Below are 19,570 nucleotides of genomic sequence, written 5' to 3' on the forward strand. Positions count from 1 at the left end.
TACACTGTCACATCATATGACAGTTTATTTGCTAAGTGTGCGAGTCCAACAATGTTAGATCAACTTTAAAGAAAATTTTGCTAATTCCGGCTAACAGAGGCTAACAGAAGCTAACAGTGACAAAAACAGCAGCATTTACTGACAGAAATTTCTTCAACAACTCAGCTCATTATTGCTGTCATTAAAGAAAAGTGAACTTTATCGACTCATCTATTCCTTTCACAAGGATTTACAGCCTCCACTACTATAAAAATATGTGGGCACCTGACAGGTGAGATGAAAAACAGAATGACAGCCTGAATTCTCTACAGATGAACGGCAGCCAGATTTGCTTGTCCTACAGCATCCACCATAGCTGTGATTATGCATTTGAATTGGGAGGGTTAAGAAAACAGAATTACGTTGACTGCAGTATGGAATCTGCTGACATTTAATAGTGATATTTTACACATTGTAATTGTGTCACTATTGTGAAATCACGAACATTTTAAAGACTTGGCAGAAATGTGACTGTTGGCAACCCAGTGATAGTCTTGAGCCATGCATGCATGCACTGTCCTATCTGGACCTATTGCTGAGACTCAGGAACCTTTTTGAAGATAAATGCAGACAGATAAGAGGAACTCGCAACAACTCACAACAGAAAAGAAAAAAAAACGTAGCTTTTATAAGAGATGACAGAGGTTTTAAAATGCACATGACTTATCTGAACCACCAGGGGGCATTTGATCATTAAAGCATAATGAATAGAAAAACAACAGATGAGGTTCAGGCCTGCTGGCACTTCCTCCTCTTCGCCTCCTCTCTGATTATAATAAGCCTTTCCTCTGAAGTGTTGTGTCTGCACTTAAACCTGTTACATCATCTTTCTGAATTTAAATTATTATGTATATTTAAAAAAGTAAAAGTTCTGAAAGGTGTCTTTACATTGCTAGTACTCCTCTATTAGATGGAAAAAGCAGAAGGGGGAAGGAACAGCACAGGAATAGCCTTTGTTACCTGAATGTTCCTGGTACTTATTATTGCTCAGGTGCAGAGTCTTGGAGGCCAGACAACTGTTCGAGTTCAGTGGGATGCCAGGAAGCTTCAAGCCATGACAGAAGCTGAGATGAAAACGTGACGGGATTATTGTGCAGTCCTCTCAACAAAACCAGAGTCACTCAACTTCAAAAACAACCTCTTTTGGCTTTCTTTCTTCTTCTTTTCTTTCTCTTTTGACCCTGAAGACAGTTCATACTTTATTTAAAAATAAATAAATCTCTCCTTAATTCTTTAACATGACTTCAGCCAGGGGGCTTTTTTGAATCTGGGACAAGAAGCATGTGTAAAATATGCAGAAGATGGAATAATTGGCTCAGAGGCAAAGCTTGAATTATGTTTTTTCCCCCCTATTTTATACAGGATAATCGTTACAACAATGTGCAAACATTTATATACAGACACGGACAGAGGGGCTATCAGAAAATAGCCTGCCTTTATTACTGTGCAGTCAGGCATTCTCTCATAGTTGCTTCTTATAGTGATAACATTCTATTTGGTACCAAAAATAGATGCTGGTCTTGAACAGGAGCACAGATTCACTGGATAATGAGTAGGCTGGGTGACTGAATGAGCCGCTCGAGTTCAGACTACTTCCACTCTACAAAATACAGCTCTGGGAGAGTTAGTTGTTTAGAGAAGCCTCTAATGATTCCTATAATAGCTAATGGTTCACCTAAGAGTGAGCCATTAGCTATTATAGGAAATAAGTTATTGATTATGGTTACACAATTTTTAGAAGGCAGAATTCTTCATTTAAATGAGATCTGCTAATATTTCTGCTGATATTCTGGGAGATTTTACAACCACCTAAAATATGGGCTGTTTCTTTGAAAAGTGTTTGGAGCTAAATGGTGATGAATTTCTCAAGTGTCGCATCCTGACAGCTTTGGCAGTACACACCTGGGAGAGCAAACCTGAATACTAAAAACTCTCAAAGTTTATGGAGTCAGGAATGTGCTATACTGAATGACAAGAGCAGGAAATACACCCTCATGTAATCAAATGGCTCTAAATGGCTCAATATATCCTATATAAAATTAGTCTTTCCACTTTTTTCCTCTGAAATATAAATACAGTGTCTTACAGTGAGCCTGCAGTGTGAGTGTGCATTTTTAAAACTCTACAGTGCAGGCCTATTGCGATTTGGGAAAAACACTGCAGGTGTAGCTGCCCATCATCATCAAATTGCCTATACCACCTAGATGTGGGGGATTATCGTGGTTACATAATGCACAAACGTTAAGACAAAAGACATCTGTTCAGCTGCACACATCAATTAGTTCACTCAGACAAAGTGGAAACATTTACAGAAAGAGTCTGAGGCACAAGTACAATGTAAAATGTCAGACAGACAATCTGAAATGGTTTGAGGCGCAGGAAAATAAAAAATGATTAGCATTTAGAAAGAGGACCTGGATGATAATTGCAAATAACAGCACCACGACTTTCATGCAAAGCATTTAGCACAGAGAATGAGAGACACGTTTTCATCCATTTCAAGAATCTGTGAGAAGATTCTTTGGTGTAACAATTTCACACACATTTTAATAACTTTATTTGTTAACCGATTATTGAGTGCAGGCAGGAAAATGCTTCTCTGCTCTTATAACAAGTAAAGACTGAATGATGAGATAGACTTTGAAAAGCTACTGCTTCAATCCTCCCACTTATTTTTTTTTCTTGCCTCTGCTCCCTTCCATGTCCTTTTAGTGCTCAGTAGATTTATCAAGTTTCCCCTCAGAGAATTTAACAGAAAGTAGAGCACTTTAATCATGTTTCCTAACTTAGGGCTGCCATCAAAGAGAGGCTATGCTTTGTTCTGCTGAGAGTATATGGCTGATAACCCCCCAAAGCTTCAGATCAGAGCACACTGACATTATTCCCCCACCTCTTTACAAAGTGATGACAAGATAGACTGACTTGTGGAAGCATCACTTGTATATTGTTGTGTATGCCTTTATGTGTACTCACTGGGTGGAAAATAATGGAATAGATTTACTGAAATTTTGTATATATGTATAACTTTTTTGAACCGGCCAGAGGGTCCGATGGTGCGATATGGCAGCCTCGCTTCTGTCAATCTGCCATTATTATTATTATTATTATTGAACCAGTAGTTTTCTTTAGTAATTCTATAATGGAAAGTTTCAGAGAAATATAAATAGTTGGAATAGTTGGAGTAATTATGAGACAGCCAATTTTGAGTTCTGATCTCGTTTAAATAGCTTAAATAGCGGCTAACATTTTTTTTAAAATCATGTTTTCACAGTTGAATGAAACATTGTGGCAATACAGAAAACACAAGGAAATACAGAAATGTGCTATAAAAAACAAATAGAACACATACTAAATAAAAAAAAAATGTTGTGAATACAACAAAAAATGTAACTAATTATAAAAATATTTCAGAAAACAAAGAATCTTTGTGATTTTATGGAATTTCTGAAGTCTCCTAACTGTTGATCATGATGGAATGAATGTAAAACTATAGCAGATATTTGCTGCACATTACTCTTTAATCACAACCCTCATAAGTAATCTACTATATATTTAGCAAATTAAGATTTTATCTCCTATATCTTTAGTATATATAGATATCATATCTGTAGTACCTAAGTCAGTATTTGATTAGACAGATTTGTTCCCAAGCAGCAAAAGGGGCCTGTTATGTTCATTTCTGACTCTATATTCTGATTCTTGGACTCTACTGAATTTGTTCCTAATTATTTGAAGCTATGACCATGTTTAATATGAACGTTCCAAAATTATTTTAGGTACATCTTACTGGTACTAGTCTGGACCTCCTTTTGCCTCAGTCCATTACAGCACAGATTAAACAAGGCCATTCGAGTGCAGTGAACTAACTCATTGTCATGTTCAATAAACCAGTCTGAGATGATCTGTGTTAATATGCTGGAAGCAGCCATCAAACTTTGATCAGGAAATGCTTTTCCAATCTTCTACTGTCCAATATTGAACTGTAGCTTCAGTTTCCTGTCCTGAGCTGACAGGAATGACACCCGGTGTGGTCTTCTGGTGTAGTTCATCTGCTGCAGGGTGTCAGCATGTTGTGTGTCAGAGGTAGTCGTCTACATACCACTGATGTGTGGTTATTTGAGTTACTGTTTATTCCTATCAGCTTGAAGCAGTCTAACCATTCTCCTCTGACCTCTGGCATCAACGAGGCATTTTAAACCAGGAAACTGCTGCTCAGTTTCCTTTTTATCATGGGAAACTCCCAGTGAATCATCAGTTTTTGAAATGCTCCAACCAGCCCATCTGGCACTGACAACTGCGTCACATTCAAAGTCACTAAAATCCTCTTCCTTTCTGATGCTTGGTTTGAACTTAAGCAGATTATCTCGATAATGTCTACATACACTGGATTGCTGCAAATTTATTGGTTGATTCAATATTTGTGTGAATAAGCAGGTAATGCATAGAATACTATCAGAGCCCATATTGGTGAAATTGCATACTGAACATTTTTATTTTAAATTACTCTTCTTATGTAAGGGATCTAAGTGCTTCTTAAACCACTAAGCAAAAAATCATTGAGGTACATAGCTGTTGATCACTTCTACAAGCAGTCAAAGTATGCAACTGTGTTAATTTAAAACTTGACACAGCAGAAGTGACGCTCATGTCACGCTTGTATTACGCGTCAATGTCAGATGGTGAGAAAGACAACATTTGGGGTGCAAATGGAGGATGTGTGTGGTAGAATAAGAGAGCTGGTGTCAGAGGGGGGCGATGAGATGAGATTAAACAAACCAACCAATCATATCTGAGTTGACAGCATGTTTCAAACAAGCCACAAGGCTTCTTATGCCAGTGGATGAGAGTAACTGTCACGCCTTCAGTTTTAATAATACCCATCCGTGTCTACTGTCTGATTTAGCGCTGAGCTCTGATTTTATATAACAACAAACTATAAAGGCAACAATGCTGTTTTACATCTCGCTCTTGTTTTGTTTGCCTCCAGTGTACAGGCCACATTGCACAGAAGAAGAGAACATCCAGCCGCACTAAATAATGCACTGTAGCTAAATGTTCACACAGCTACTGAAATGTTTTGATTAGACAATAGTGATTACACCAGCAGCATTGTTGTGAGGAGAAGAGAGAAGAGAGAGAAAAGCCCTTAGTTAACAGAGGGCCAAGAGACTTTTGCTTTGACATCCATGAAACTAAACAAAGTTGAAATTGTGTAACTTAAAAGGTAACAAGAGGACAAAGTGGGGCAATTAATCTTCTGGTCTCTGAAGATCTACTGCGTTAAATTGATGCTGCCACTCAGAGAAGACCATAATCACGCTTCCATCCAAATCTAGGAGGGAGACAGAGAAGAGATCTCCAGAGCTGTCGTGCAAAGAGAAGCAAGGGAGGATTTGACAGTGATTGGTGGGTGTGCTGTGGATTGGTCCAGAATTTATTTTTGAAGTTGAAACGCTCAGACAGAATCTTAAATGAACTTGGCAAACAGTCTGAATGTTCAATGGAGCTCCCCACAGAGAAGCTTTACTTTAGCAAGCTTCTTTAGTGTTGCAGGAAAGAAATACATTCGATCCAGTGTCAGAGAGCACATGGGGTGTCACATTTGAGTCTGAGCTGGTTTCATCATGCGACTCTCTGCAGACTGCCAGCCGGAGAGTGGGTGTCAAGCTCGCTCTGCAGAACTGCAATGTCAAGGGTGATCCAGCAACTTGAAACACTGAAGAGAATTATCTCTGTCACTCGGAAAATGAAGCAGAGCCAGAGATAAGGCTGTTGCCTTGAAACTCAAAGTGGATCAGGCTCATCAAAGCGGCGGCCTCCTCTTTGTGTGAGCGTCTGTAAAAAACTAAATCTTTTAGGTCTTGGTTCTGTCCAAAAGACCTGGTTCGAGAGAGAACAGTGATTGAACAGAACAAGTCATTTCCGCTCCTGTGCTCCCGGCCGCCAGATAACACTTCCAGTTGGAGATGGCAGACAGATTAAATCTCATCCATATGCAGAATGCAAGAACTGCTGTCATCCCCTCTTTGCTGCCAGCTGGTGATTACTCGTAGAGCAGAGGGGGTGATCAATATGGTGAAAGAGACTGATTAAATATTGGAAAAAACCAGCCTGATCTGAAGGTTCAGGATCCAGGTTACTGCCTGGCTATTTGCCCAGCAGAGTCAGGTGTTGTGAGGCCGCAGAGCCCCAGGGTGATGCACGGGCTCGTAGTTGGAGGTTTTTTTGAATGCAGAAAGAGAGCAATCTGTGGAAGACAGCACCATGACACCCCTTGTGAGGCCTGTAAGTAAACAAACAAATAATTTTTTTAATATTGGTTTGGGAGTTTTAAGCAAGCCTAAAGTTTTGAAACAAGACATCCACACATGTGCAATAACACTAAGTGCAATAATCTTTTCTGGCATCGTTGTATTTTTACTCAGTTGTATATAGCATTCGTATTCTATTTTTATCTTATTGTATATTTTTATTCTATTTTATTCTACTGTATATAGTATATTATTTTATTCTATTCTGTACAGCTGTGTACTGTATTTATTCTTATTGTATTCTAATTTTTGCGTCATAACTTTTGCACTGTCCACTTCCTGCTGTGACAAAACAAATTTCCCACGTGTGGGACTAATAAAGGTTATCTTATCTTATCTTAAAAGAAACTAGCTAAAAAAAAATCCACAAAAAGGGTTAAAACACTTTCCCATAAATTAATGACTTCTGTGCTTTTTATGACATACTCGTATGGTAATAATATTTATAAAATCAGCTTACATGGTTTGTATGCCACACTACTTTTTAAAAAAATGTTGTGTTTTCATTTCAGCTATATCTTCTTCTGCAGTGCAGATGCAGTACAGTTCCTTCTTTAGACAAATAAAAGACTACTTTAGATGTTTTTATCAGAAGAGCAGAGGGAACATAATTGACAAGGTTACATAAAGATCATTTAATAATGTACTGAAGAGTTTTCCAACTTTGTGACGTCTGCTTAATGTAGCAGCACTCTTAGGCACTTCATAATGACACTTGATTACCAGTTAATTCATTCAGTGACTTGCATACAGTATGGACAGATTCACTGCCAAGATAGCCTTCTATTAAGTATTCAGCATCCAGGCCAACTGTTGCCCTACTTCGCAGCTACAAACAAGTCTCCTTGCATAAAGTCCAAAAGTAAGTGATGTTACCTGATTCAAGAATAATTTTAGGCAGTTTCAGAGGACGCACAGACTGCACTGGTTTCATGGGCAATTGAATCCGCTTAAAGCTCCTAGTCTAATGAGGCTTAACACTCCTGATAAAAACAAAGCTAAATGTGGAAATAATCTGTAACAGTTGCCTATAAACAAGAATTATTTGCCAGATTAAACAGCATTGTACTAAGATTCATTATCTGCCAGAGGCTACTTAAGAAGTCAAATGAAACGATGAAAACAAAAGCATCTGCAGCAGTAGGAGCAACATTGCCCAGTGTGCCACTGGAGACACAACAGGGCTGATGCCTTCATTAGTGAGGTGTGCTCATTAGGATCAACAATGTATGTTCGCCACTACAAGCTGACAGTCCTGTTCTTAAACCCTCTGTCTGTGTGAGCTTCCGGTATTTTCACTGCATTCATTCTTTGAAGTAAATTGAAGGTCTCAAAGGCGCTGGATACGTGAGATTGGAGTATATTTGGTTAAAGTGAGATTAACTGTATTTTACATTTGTCGATTTGGACAACTAGCACATTTCCGTGCTACAGTGTTTGTTCTGTTCTCTCTGGGTAGTTTAAACACATGAATATAAGGTTAACTGGTAATTTCAAATTGGCCACAAGTGTGATTGTAAACATGAATAGTTGTCTTTGTCCTTCTGCGATAGGCTGGCGACCTATCCAGGGTGTACCCTGCCTGGCCCTGTGACAGCTAGGACATGCTTCAGACCCATGGCAACACTGAAAAAAATGTTCAAAGATGGATGGATAACAGATTCTTTTTAAATGTTAAAATCCGTGTACTTAGTGATGATCTGCCACTTCTAAAAATGATGGAATATGAGCAAGAAAGTTATGGGAAGAAAATCATTGTGAAAGTAGCAGATTTGAATATTTCCCTCTAGCTTTTTAACTGCAAGCAAGCATTTTTACACCGTCATTGGATCATATATTTGTTTGTTTTTCTTTAAGATATTCATTATAGCTGCTTATGTTGCAGCTAAAAACAATGTGAGTTTGGTTTGATCTGCTGTGGATTCTGAAGTCTGTACCAAGGCATTACAGCCAACTGCTATAATATCATCATTAAGTGGAAAACTGCAGCCACCTCGGGGAGCATTCATGACTCCATCATGTCCTTTCATCATACTCTGCGCTAGCTGTGAGAACGCTGTGTTTACCCCAAGGTTTTCTTCACTTGTCATGTGCTTCCAGAGAGCTCTGACAGAGAAGCAGCATCTGTTACTGCAGAAAAACTGCCTGTAAACCTGGGAGTCACTCAAAGTGACCACTGACAGCTTAATTTATTTGAGCCCTGAGCTACCAGCTCAAGCTGCTCTCAGTGTTTTTAATTTGAAAAGCGGTTATATAGAGGTACTGTGGTCTTTCTAAATGCTGCACACTGTGCTGAAATATGAAGCTGCTGGAATATTGCTGGTTCAGCTTCCTCGGTGAATACACTGGAAAGCAGTGATGCTCTCTTAATCTGCTGTAGTCTTAATGTGCTGAAACCGAACAAAGAGAGTATTGATCTAGTGTAAATTAAATTCACTATCTTCTGTCTACTGTTTCTGAAAAGGCCTTCTTTTGCAAAATTCACAGAGGTTCTTTTTGGCAGCTGATCGCCACCAGAAACTTGTTTTCTATGCAGTGCTCACAACGTGGATGTTTCCCTTTTACTCATGACGAAGGTCTGTTATCCAAAGCACATAGATCAATGTATTTGATTTCATGAAATTGATGTTTTCTGGCAGTAAAAACAGTTTGTGTCCCCAAAACTGAATAGAGATGATTGGTTTTCCACTCTATCACTGTTCAAAGAAGCTTTGTCTTCGTCTCCTTTATTTTTATTCAAAGTCTCTTTTTGTCTGCATGACCTTTCTCGCATTTCAGACAAATCCACAGAAATATTACCCTCCAAAAGATAAAACTATGAGACTCTATTGGCCATGCTCCCAATCTCCAATTAGAATTATCCTTTATCATCTGGGTCAGAGAGACTACGTACCACAGAAAGTACATTTGAAGGTCACACAAGAAGGCTCATCAGCCTCTGCTTGTAACAAACAGAAACTCTTGTTTTCAGCAAGATGTGAACATGTCTAACTGAATCTTTGCTGCATATCTTTCAGCCCTGTTTTCGTCAAGTTATGCAGAAGGTGTCCTTTGGCGGCAGGTTGCAATGTTAGTGGTTTTATGTTTAATTCAAAACATCATCGTTTTTATAAACTTAACCTCTATGTCTTTCAAGTGAAATGAATCAGCAAGTAAAAAAAGAGAGAGAATTCAAACACATAATCCAAATAAGACATAGACAAGGATCTCATGGCTAATAAACCTGCAACATATGCTACCGATCACTCCTCCAGTGTCCTCCATGGATTTTGTATCAGGTGGCCAGTAGTGCCGTGGCTGGTGCATTCCGGCAGCAGTGAAAGAGGACACTGTACCCGTGGCTGGGCATATTCAACAGACACGCAGACATCAATTGCCAGTTCACAGGCTCTTTATTTACTTTTTCCTACACACACACACACACACACACACACACACACACACACACACACACACACACACACACTAAGCCATCACAATTTCAAAATTTGCAACCCAAAAATGAATTTTGTGGTTATTTATTTTGACCCTTTGCTTTGGCAGCGTGCGATGAAGTCACCTTATCTGTTGCCCGGTTTTTCCCTCTAGTGCTTGGGTTTTGCTGCATTTCCTTCAAAATAAAATTCTACCAAACTTAAATAAAAGCCGTTTGGGTTTTTTGCCTGTACCGTTCGGCACTGTAGCAATCAGAATTATTGTCTGAAGGCCAAGAAAAATGCCCAGCAGATTCACCAATAGATGAAAAAGAAATTTCTAAATCAAGTCGTTTGAAAAACTTAATGTCCTCCCACAGTTCCCATAACATACAGCTAATAAAATTAACACTTCGGAAAGTTGGTTAGCTGCATCCTACTTTCTCTAGGCAATGAGTTTCTGTTTTATAGCTGTATTTATGTCTTGTCTCTGTTGTGCAGCCACTGCAGATTAAAACACATAGTGTGTTTGTATGTGTGTGTGCATGTGTGAGGTTGGAGAAGAAAATTGCAAACCATTCTTCTTTCCCACCCTCAACATTAATGTCTCACTTGGGCTCCTTCACTCAGATTGCTCATTTTCCAGCTGCTGCTTTTTAATAGAAGTCTAGCCTGTGAAACTGGACAGTTGGTGGAAATCCATCGAGGATCATTTAGCAACAGGATCAACACTCCACTCAGGCCAGTATATAATGAAGTGAAAGAGTGTGATGTACATAAAGTTACTTTTTCACTCGCTTTGTGACCTTTTCACTGTTCTGTTATTAAACTTTATTGTCCTGCAGCGATACGCTAAGGAACCAAAATGATCATGCGGTAAATTTTATTATACAGTCAGTCCTAAATTCACAAAAAATATATCGACAAACTCCAGCTGCATAACAGAGGTGTCCTTTTATGACCCAGTCTAAGTCACAGCTCTCCAAAATGAAGATCCCCCTTGTTGAAAACCCAGTTCAGCATATTATCTTCAGACAGCCAAAATAAATAAAAATAAAAAGTCTCTTTACTCTGTATTTAGCAGTTTTGTTCACAGCGGTATGATTCTAGGTTAGGGAAAATTGTTCACCACTTTCCACTGGTGTCCAGTGAAATGCTTTTTCGAAAACTACTGGAAGAAATTTAGAACAAAAGTTTCATTATTGATGATTTTGGAGCCATAACCAGCTTCTTTAAGTTGAAACACCAATTAGATTTAAGTGTTCTTGTGTTTACCAAATTTTAACATGTACCTTTAAACATGGTAAAAATCATTAGTATTAAAACACCAGCAGCTAGTATGGCTGCATATTCTTCTGTCTGAAATCCCCCCTTTTTAGTAAAAGGTAAGATTTTTATTTAGGAACACAAAAAATAAAAAGAGAGAAATTTTTGCATTATAGGCAAGTATCACATTGCAGAAAGTATTGAGGAAAAAAAATTCCATGCCCAAAATAATTAAAGACAGTTTTAACAAGGTTTTAATGATTTACATTGAGCACATGTGATTTAAAGTGTGTTCCAAATCAACCCACAATGGCACAAAGTTTCTTAACTACTCTGGCAGCTGACATGGTATCAGTGTTGCATCTAGTAAAAATGACAGACTAGACAGGTTTCTGTTTAATGACATGTCACACTGCGTTGGGAGGAATTATCATAATGAAAATTAGTTCGCTGCGCTCTCGCTTTCTCCTCCACCAGCCATATAAATAAATAAATCAACTGTCATCAACCAGCGTGAAGCACAGTCTTCATCAGGAGAAATGATTGGATCTACACACGCAAACAGCTAGCATCTAAATACTCATTTAAAAACTTGCCTTGTCATACAGCTGATAGCACATCTTGACCTCGGGGTTTGAGATTAAATGAGATGAAAATGAGTCTTTCGAAACAGTAATTAATCCCTGACATGAATATTATTATTATCATTATTATTAGAGCATGATCTTTTTCATCTTTAGGTAAGTGAGGACTTGAATGAGGGGAATCGTCTTGATTTTTTTTAATCTACAACTGAGCTCAGCTTAACAGAGGAGTGTAACTTAATTACCAGCTGCTAAATTGAAATGCAAAATGCTCTTTCTTCTCTTACTGAGGCAGAGAAATTCAACAGTTTGGAGTTCAAGCACGAGAAGAAACAAACTGTCACATTCAGAGCACATCCGCACAACTCGGCAAGCCACAAAAATAGAACTAGATGTGTGTATTTGTCTCTTCTTAAACAGAGAAGGACAAAGAAATACAGTTTATTATGCAACGGCAAGTAAAAAACAGTGTTTTCTGTCAAAGTGTGGCTGAAGTAAGCTGATGTGACTACATTTGAATATTTAATGCAGCTACAGGTCCACTCTGTGCTTCTGGCTGTGTTCATGCTCACGGTCGTTAGCTAGCATGATTTAACCGTATCATATTTCAGCCAGTCACTCTCTTGTGTTTCATCAAAACAACCACGAGGCTCAGAAGTTTGCTTCCTCTTTATGCATACTCTGAGGAAAGATTCCCACTACAGATTTCATTTTTCCTGACCTATTTCCTTTTTATGTAACATTGTAGCTGCTAAAGCTCATTCCCAAATCTCGTCTTGTTTGGTCAATCTCCTCTCTTTCCTTTTCAGCATTGCTATTATTGTGCAGATGAGTGCTGTTATTGTTTCCTTCATACCATCAGACAGATTTAGACCCTGTTCAGTCAAAAATATAGATGAACGGATGGAAGCTTATCCCCCAAATGCTTTTCTGCTCTTTTATTATTCGCTCTTACATAAGCGGAGCTTCTCTGCCGAGACCTGTGATTCATGCACCTTAGTTGTATAAATATTTGGTGGTTGGAATTTTAATAAAGAAGTCGGCTGAGTTTTCCTCAGGGAGCGGTGCTGAGTTCACCCTCCCAGTGCAACGGTTACCATATGCCAATGATGAAACATTTTGCCCTTGAAATAAAAAGAATAATGAAAGAGTTCAACCATGAGTCAACAGTTAGGATAATGGGGAAATCTAGACTACACTACACTATCAGCTGCATGTGGTTAATTGCATTTTACAAGGTACATGAAAGATAATGCTACGAGAGCCCACACTTTTGTGCTCTGAATGTAGGAAAAAGATGCCCACGGGGTGTTGTAAAGCAATAATACGTTACAGTTTATGTTGTTTGAGTATGTTTAATTCCATTAAAGCAGCTGGAAGAAGGCCAACAGCTGATAAGAATGGTGGAGTCAGACAAAAACAAACAATAGCTATAGCAAAGATCACACAAGAAAACATTTTATTCTTGCAAGTAATAATAAAACCAGTTTAGAATCAATAAAGGGTAATTGCTCAGTTAAAATATAGACAGCTGGTCCTATTTGATCTGGAATAAACAACAGAGAATATCAACAAATTAGATGACGCAGTGTAGCTGATGTTACTCAGCTTGTTTTCGTCCTGTTTTTTTCTCTGAAATGTTCATTTCTGCATGTCAGTCACACATCAGCATCTATCTAATGTTGAAGAACATTATCCATTTATGATGTTCTCAAACATACAATGTGGATGGAAGCGTATCCCTAAATGCTTTTGTGCTTTTTCATTATCTGCTCTTACATAAGCGGAGCCTCTCCAATGAGACCTCTGATTCATGCACCTTAGTTGTATAAATATTTGGTGGTTGAAAATTCAATAAACAAATTAGCAGCTTTTTCCTCAGTTGCTGATTTACTTGGTTAAATAAAGACAGCTTATCTTATTTGCTCTGGAAAAATTGTTGGAAGACATTAGTTAATCAATCAATCAATCAAAATTTATTTATATAGCACATATTAAAACAACAGTGTTGACCATAGTGCTTCACAGTCAGTAAAAGCATGAGACAGTTAAAACAAACAATAAAAGAGGACAACAAACAACAGGTAACAACACAACAAGCTAGACCAGCCAACTAGACAGAATCAAAAGCCAAAGTAAAAAAATAAGTTTTAAGACGTGATTTAAAAGACTGGATAGACTCGGCAGTACGAATATGAACAGGGAGGTTATTCCAGAGTCTAGGTGCCACGGATGCAAAGGCCCGGTCACCTCTCGACTTCATTCGAGTCCTAGGTTGTGCTAGGAGCCTGTGATTGGACGATCTAAGTGCTCTGTTGGGATTATATGAATGGAGTAGTTCAGAAAGATAGCTTTCTGAACTACTCTAAAACTTGCTTAATATATGCAAGTTTTAGATTCATTACTAATTTTCTGACTTCGTACCCTCCTTACATATTTTGTGATGGAAAAAAAGCTTGACGTTGCATAGCAATGTATATTTACTGTCTGAGAACATCATCATTGTACGAAATTCTGTTTATTCCAAGTAAGGGAAATCTGTAGCAGAAAAAGCTCATGTGTTGCAAAATGAGCACAAATCTGAGTTTTAAGAGGAATTCATAGTCATTTTTTGTAACTAAATGTCTTCTACGAGGTCTGACTTAAAAGCTCCCAAAAGCTTGTTACTAAATACTGACTCCTATACAGTACAGCAAAAGTGTTGGCGCCTCTTCTTTCTTTATATTTTCCTTCCAAATATCCAAATCATTTTTAAAGGGGTCTTGAGCAAGTTCAGTTTTTTGTGTATAATCATTTTTAGAGGAACTTGTTTTTTGTTTGTTTGCTTTTTGTTATGCTTTGCATATAAATAGGACATAAATCAAGCAATGACCCAGTGTTAGTGTTAGTGTATGTTTACACATCGCAATTTTGAAAGGAATTTGTTTCATTTTATATCTTTAGGTAATTTGTTACAAGCAACCTTTTGCAAAATCACATAATTTGTCCTTTTCTTTACTTGAAACTATTAAAAATACCAAAGATACTACAGTTTGACAGGCAAAAAATATCATTCATGCACCAAAAAGATGATTCATAAAGAGTTAACAGCAGAAAACAGCATATCTCAGCATGATGTGTAGTCAGCAGTGTTGGTCAAGTTACTTAAAAACAAAAGCTGGACTTTTGAACATATGCGCATATGGAGACTTGCTCACTTTGGGAGGCCACCCTCAAGTTTTCTTTGTACCATCCTCATCCATCCATCCTCATCCGCTTTGTCCGGGGCCGGGTCGCGGGGGCAGCAGCCTAAGCAAAGAGGCCCAGACCTCCCTCTCCCCAGCCACCTCCTCCAGCTTATCCGGGGGAATACCAAGGCGTTCCCAGGCCAGCCGAGAGATATAATCTCTCCAGCGTGTCCTGGGTCTGCCCCGGGGCCTCCTCCCGGTGGGACATGCCTGGAACACCTCACCCAGGAGGCGCCCAGGGGGCATCCTTGTCAGATGCCCGAACCACCTCAGCTGGCTCCTTTCGATGTGGAGCAGCAGCTGCTCTACTCTGAGCCCCTCCCGGATGGCCGAACTTCTCACCCTATCTCTAAGGGAGAGGCCAGCCACCCTTCGGAGGAAGCTCATTTCTGCCGCTTGTATCCGCGATCTCGTTCTTTCAGTCACTACCCACAGCTCGTGGCCATAGGTGAGGGTAGGGACGTAGATCGACCGGTAAATTGAGAGCTTCGCTTTTACACTCAGCTCCCTCTTCACCACGACGGACCGGTGCAGCGTCCGCATTACTGCAGCTGCAGCCCCAATCCGTCTGTCGATCTCCGGCTCCCTTCTCCCATCACTCGCGAACAAGACCCCGAGATACTTGAACTCCTCCACTTGGGGCAGGAACTCATCCCCGACCTGGAGTGGGCACTCCACCCTTTTCCGGCTGAGAACCATGGCCTCAGATTTGGAGGTGCTGATCCTCATTCCCGCTGCTTCACACTCGGCTGCGAACCGTTCCAGTGCGAGCTGGAGGCCCTCACCCGATGAAGCCAACAGAACCACATCATCTGCAAAAATCAGAGATGAGATTCTGAGGCCACCAAAGCGAAAGCCCTCCGCCACTTGGCTGCGCCTAGAAATCCTGTCCATAAAAATTATGAACAGAACCGGAGACAAAGGGCAGCCCTGACGGAGCCCATCACCCACCGGGAACGAGTCCGACTTATTGCCGGCAATGCGAACCAAGCTCTTGCGACGGTTGTATAGGGATCGAATGGCCCGTAGCAATGGGCCAGACACCCCATATTCCCGCAACACCTCCCACAGGACACCCCGAGGGACACAGTCGAATGCCTTCTCCAAGTCCACAAAACACATGTAGACTGGTTGGGCAAACTCAAATGCACCCTCAAGTATCCTGGAGAGGATAAAGAGCTGGTCCAGTGTTCCGCGACCAGGACGAAAACCACATTGTTCCTCCTGTATCCGAGGTTCGACTAACGGACGAACTCTCCTTTCCAGCACCCTGGCATAGACTTTCCCAGGGAGGCTGAGGAGTTTGATCCCCCTGTAGTTGGAACACACCCTCCGGTCCCCTTTCTTAAAGATGGGGACCACCACCCCGGTCTGCCAGTCCACAGGTACTGCCCCTGATCTCCACGCAACATTGCAGAGGCGTGTCAACCAGGACAGCCCTACAACGTCCAGAGCCTTCAGGAACTCAGGGCGGATCTCATCAACACCAGGGGCTCTGCCACCAAGGAGTTGTTTAACTGCCTCGGTGACCTCGCCCCCGGAAATTGGCGGGTCATTCCCCTCATCCCCAGACTCTGCTTCCTCCTCGGAAGACGTGTCAGTGGGATTAAGGAGGTCCTCGAAGTATTCCTTCCACCGCCTGACAATTTTCTCAGTCGACGTCAGCAGCGCTCTGCCAGCACTATACACAGTGCAGGTAGAGCACCGCTTTCCCCTCCTGAGACGTCTGACGGTTTGCCAGAATCTCTTCGAGGCAGTCCGAAAGTCTTTTTCCATGGCCTCTCCGAACTCCTCCCACACCCGAGTTTTTGCTTCAGCCACTGCCCGAGCCGCATTCCGCTTGGCCTGTCGATACCTGTCGGCTGCCTCCGGAGTCCCACAGGCTAACCAAGCCCGATAGGACTCCTTCTTCAGCGTAGTGGCTCCCTTCACCTCTGGTGTCCACCATTTGGTTCGGGGATTACCACCACGGCAGGCACCAACCACCTTGCGGCCGCAGCTCAATGCAGCAGCTTCGGCAATGGAGACGCTGAACATGGTCCATTCGGACTCAATGTCCCCAGTCTCCCTCCTCCTTGAATCGCTACCTTATCGTGGTGGAGGGGTTTGTGTGTCACAGGGATCCCAGGGGCTATGTTGTCTGGGGGCTTTTGCCCCCTGGTAGGGTCTCCCATGGCAAATTGGCCCTGGGTGAGGGACCAGACAAAGAGCGATTCATAAGACCCTTATGAAAAGGAAACCGAGGGAACAGTTTACCCTGCCCGGGATAGGGTTACCGGGGCCTCGCCCTGGAGCCAGGCCCGGGGAGGGTGCCCGAGGGCGAGCGTCTGGTGGCCGGGCCTTAGTCCATGGGGCCCGGCCGGGCACAGCCCGAAGAGGAGACATGGGCCCATCCTCCCGCAGGCCCACCACCCGCAGGAGGCGCCATAGGGGTCGGGTGCATTGTCTGCCGGGTGGCGGCCAGGAGCGGAGGCCCTGGCGGACTGACCCCCGGCTGCCAAGACTGGCAATAGGGACATGGAATGTCACCTCTCTGGTGGGGAAGGAGCCTGAGTTAGTGCGTGAGGTTGAGAGGTACCGGCTAGATATAGTCGGGCTCACCTCTACACATGGCTTGGGCTCTGGAACCAGTCTCCTGGAGAGGGGCTGGACTCTGTCTCAGTCTGGAGTTGCCCTTGGTGAGAGGCGGCGGGCTGGGGTGGGTATCCTAATATCCCCTCGGCTTGCTGCCGGTACGTTGGGGTTTTTCCCGGTGGACGAGAGGGTTTGTTCCCTGCGCCTTAGGGTCGGGGAACGGGTCCTGACTGTCATCTGCGCTTATGCGCCGAGTGGCAGTTCAGAGTACCCAGCCTTCTTAGAGTCCCTGGGGGGGGGGGGGGGGGGGGGGGGGGGGTGCTGGAGGGTGCTCTGTTGTCCTGCTGGGAGACTTCAATGCTCACGTGGGTAACGACAGCGAGACCTGGAGGGGCGTGATTGGGAGGAACGGCCTCCCTGATCTGAACCCGAGCGGTGCTCTGTTATTGGACTTCTGTGCTAATCACAGTTTGGCCATAACGAACACCCTGTTCGAACATAAGAGTGTCCATAAGTGCACGTGGCACCAGGACGCTCTAGGCCATAGGTCGATGATCGATTTTGTAATCGTATCAGCAGACCTGCGACCATATGTTCTGGACACTCGGGTAAAGAGAGGGGCTGAGCTGTCAACTGATCACCACCTGGTGGTGAGTTGGATCAGGTGGCGGGGGAAGACGCTGGACAGACCTGGTGCACCTAAACGCGTAGTGAGGGTGTGCTGGGAACGTCTAGCAGAGGCCCCAGTCCGCGAGATCTTCAACGCACACCTCCGGCAGAGCTTCAACAGCATTCCGAGGGAGTTTTCTTTGTACTGTTGGCTTAATTTTTCCTGGGGTCACTCTAAAGCTCTCTCTAAAGAGGAACCATCCTGGGCTGTGTGTCCAAAAATGGCAATAAGCAAGAAGTGAATACTTGAGTCAAAGAGGGGGCCTACTCACATGGTTCCTGAGCCTCTGCACATGAGTGTTAGTATTAGGTTTAATTTACAAAAAACAAAAAGAAACCCTACAGAGATTAGAAAATGGCACGAGAAAGAGTGAACACGGTCTCTCTTTTTTTTTTTAAAATTATCCTGTAAAACATCTTATCTACAGATCTTCTTAACTATTGTAGTCGTTTTTGGCCACAAGGGATGAAATTGTTAACAATATTGAAATAAAATTACACTTAGGCTGAGACAATATACCGTATCTCTCTCTTTATACATACAGTCCTAAAATGGGTTACTACACCTTCATGATGTCATGCACAATGACCTCCTCAAAAGAGGCGTCTGTAATTGTGTATAAAATCTTTTGAATATTTGGTGACCGGTTAGCTGAAATTTATAATACATTATTATTTTGTGACATTAGGTGATAGGTAAGGTGTAACCTCGCAAGCTTTTATTGTATTGGAGAGTTGTTAGTAGAAATGGTCATAACTTTGTTTGTTTTTTCCATAATGAGGATAAGATTTACACTCATAGGAAGGAAAGTCAGAAGCTAGCAAAAAGACAACAAAAAAGAAAAAATAAATAGATTTTAAGCACTGTGAAGTCCTGTAGAGGTTTGATATAACAGCTTTCAGAACTTTATTATAATATAAGAAGTCAAAACAACATTCTTCCATATAATCTTCAAAGTGTTGCTGCTGTCACTGAAGAACATAAGAAGTACTGCATGTTTGGCTGGACTGAAGCTGTGAGATTCGTGTGTCTGATGTTGACTCAGAGACTGGTTTAAGAGGCCTTTTTGGAGGCAGATTTTTAATGAACAGCGCACTTTGGGATTTGAAGGGCTCAAAGGTAGTAAGGGTCCATAAAAGCTCACTGTGTATGGAACAATTAGAGCGATGCCTACTTATTATTTTTTCATCCAGTCATCTCAGGAGGGTTTTACTCTGTAAAGGAGAGCTGAAGATTTTCAATCTCAGCTCTAACAGGCAAGTCACTGTCCTCGCTGTCCCAGGTGGCTACTGTACATCGGCACCGAAATCTTATTTACATAAATTTCCCAGTGAAAACTGACAAATATAATTACTGCAACGGATCAGGTTTTCAGCTTTCTATGTGTTACCATGGTGACATCAGTAAAACAATCTGATCCTTTTAAATGCTTCGATAGGCAAATCTATGTTGCTCCACTACTGTAGCAAGTTTAGAAAAAGCGTCT

Source organism: Maylandia zebra, linkage group LG20, assembly GCF_041146795.1.
Source record: "Maylandia zebra isolate NMK-2024a linkage group LG20, Mzebra_GT3a, whole genome shotgun sequence".
Lineage (NCBI taxonomy): Eukaryota > Metazoa > Chordata > Actinopteri > Cichliformes > Cichlidae > Maylandia > Maylandia zebra.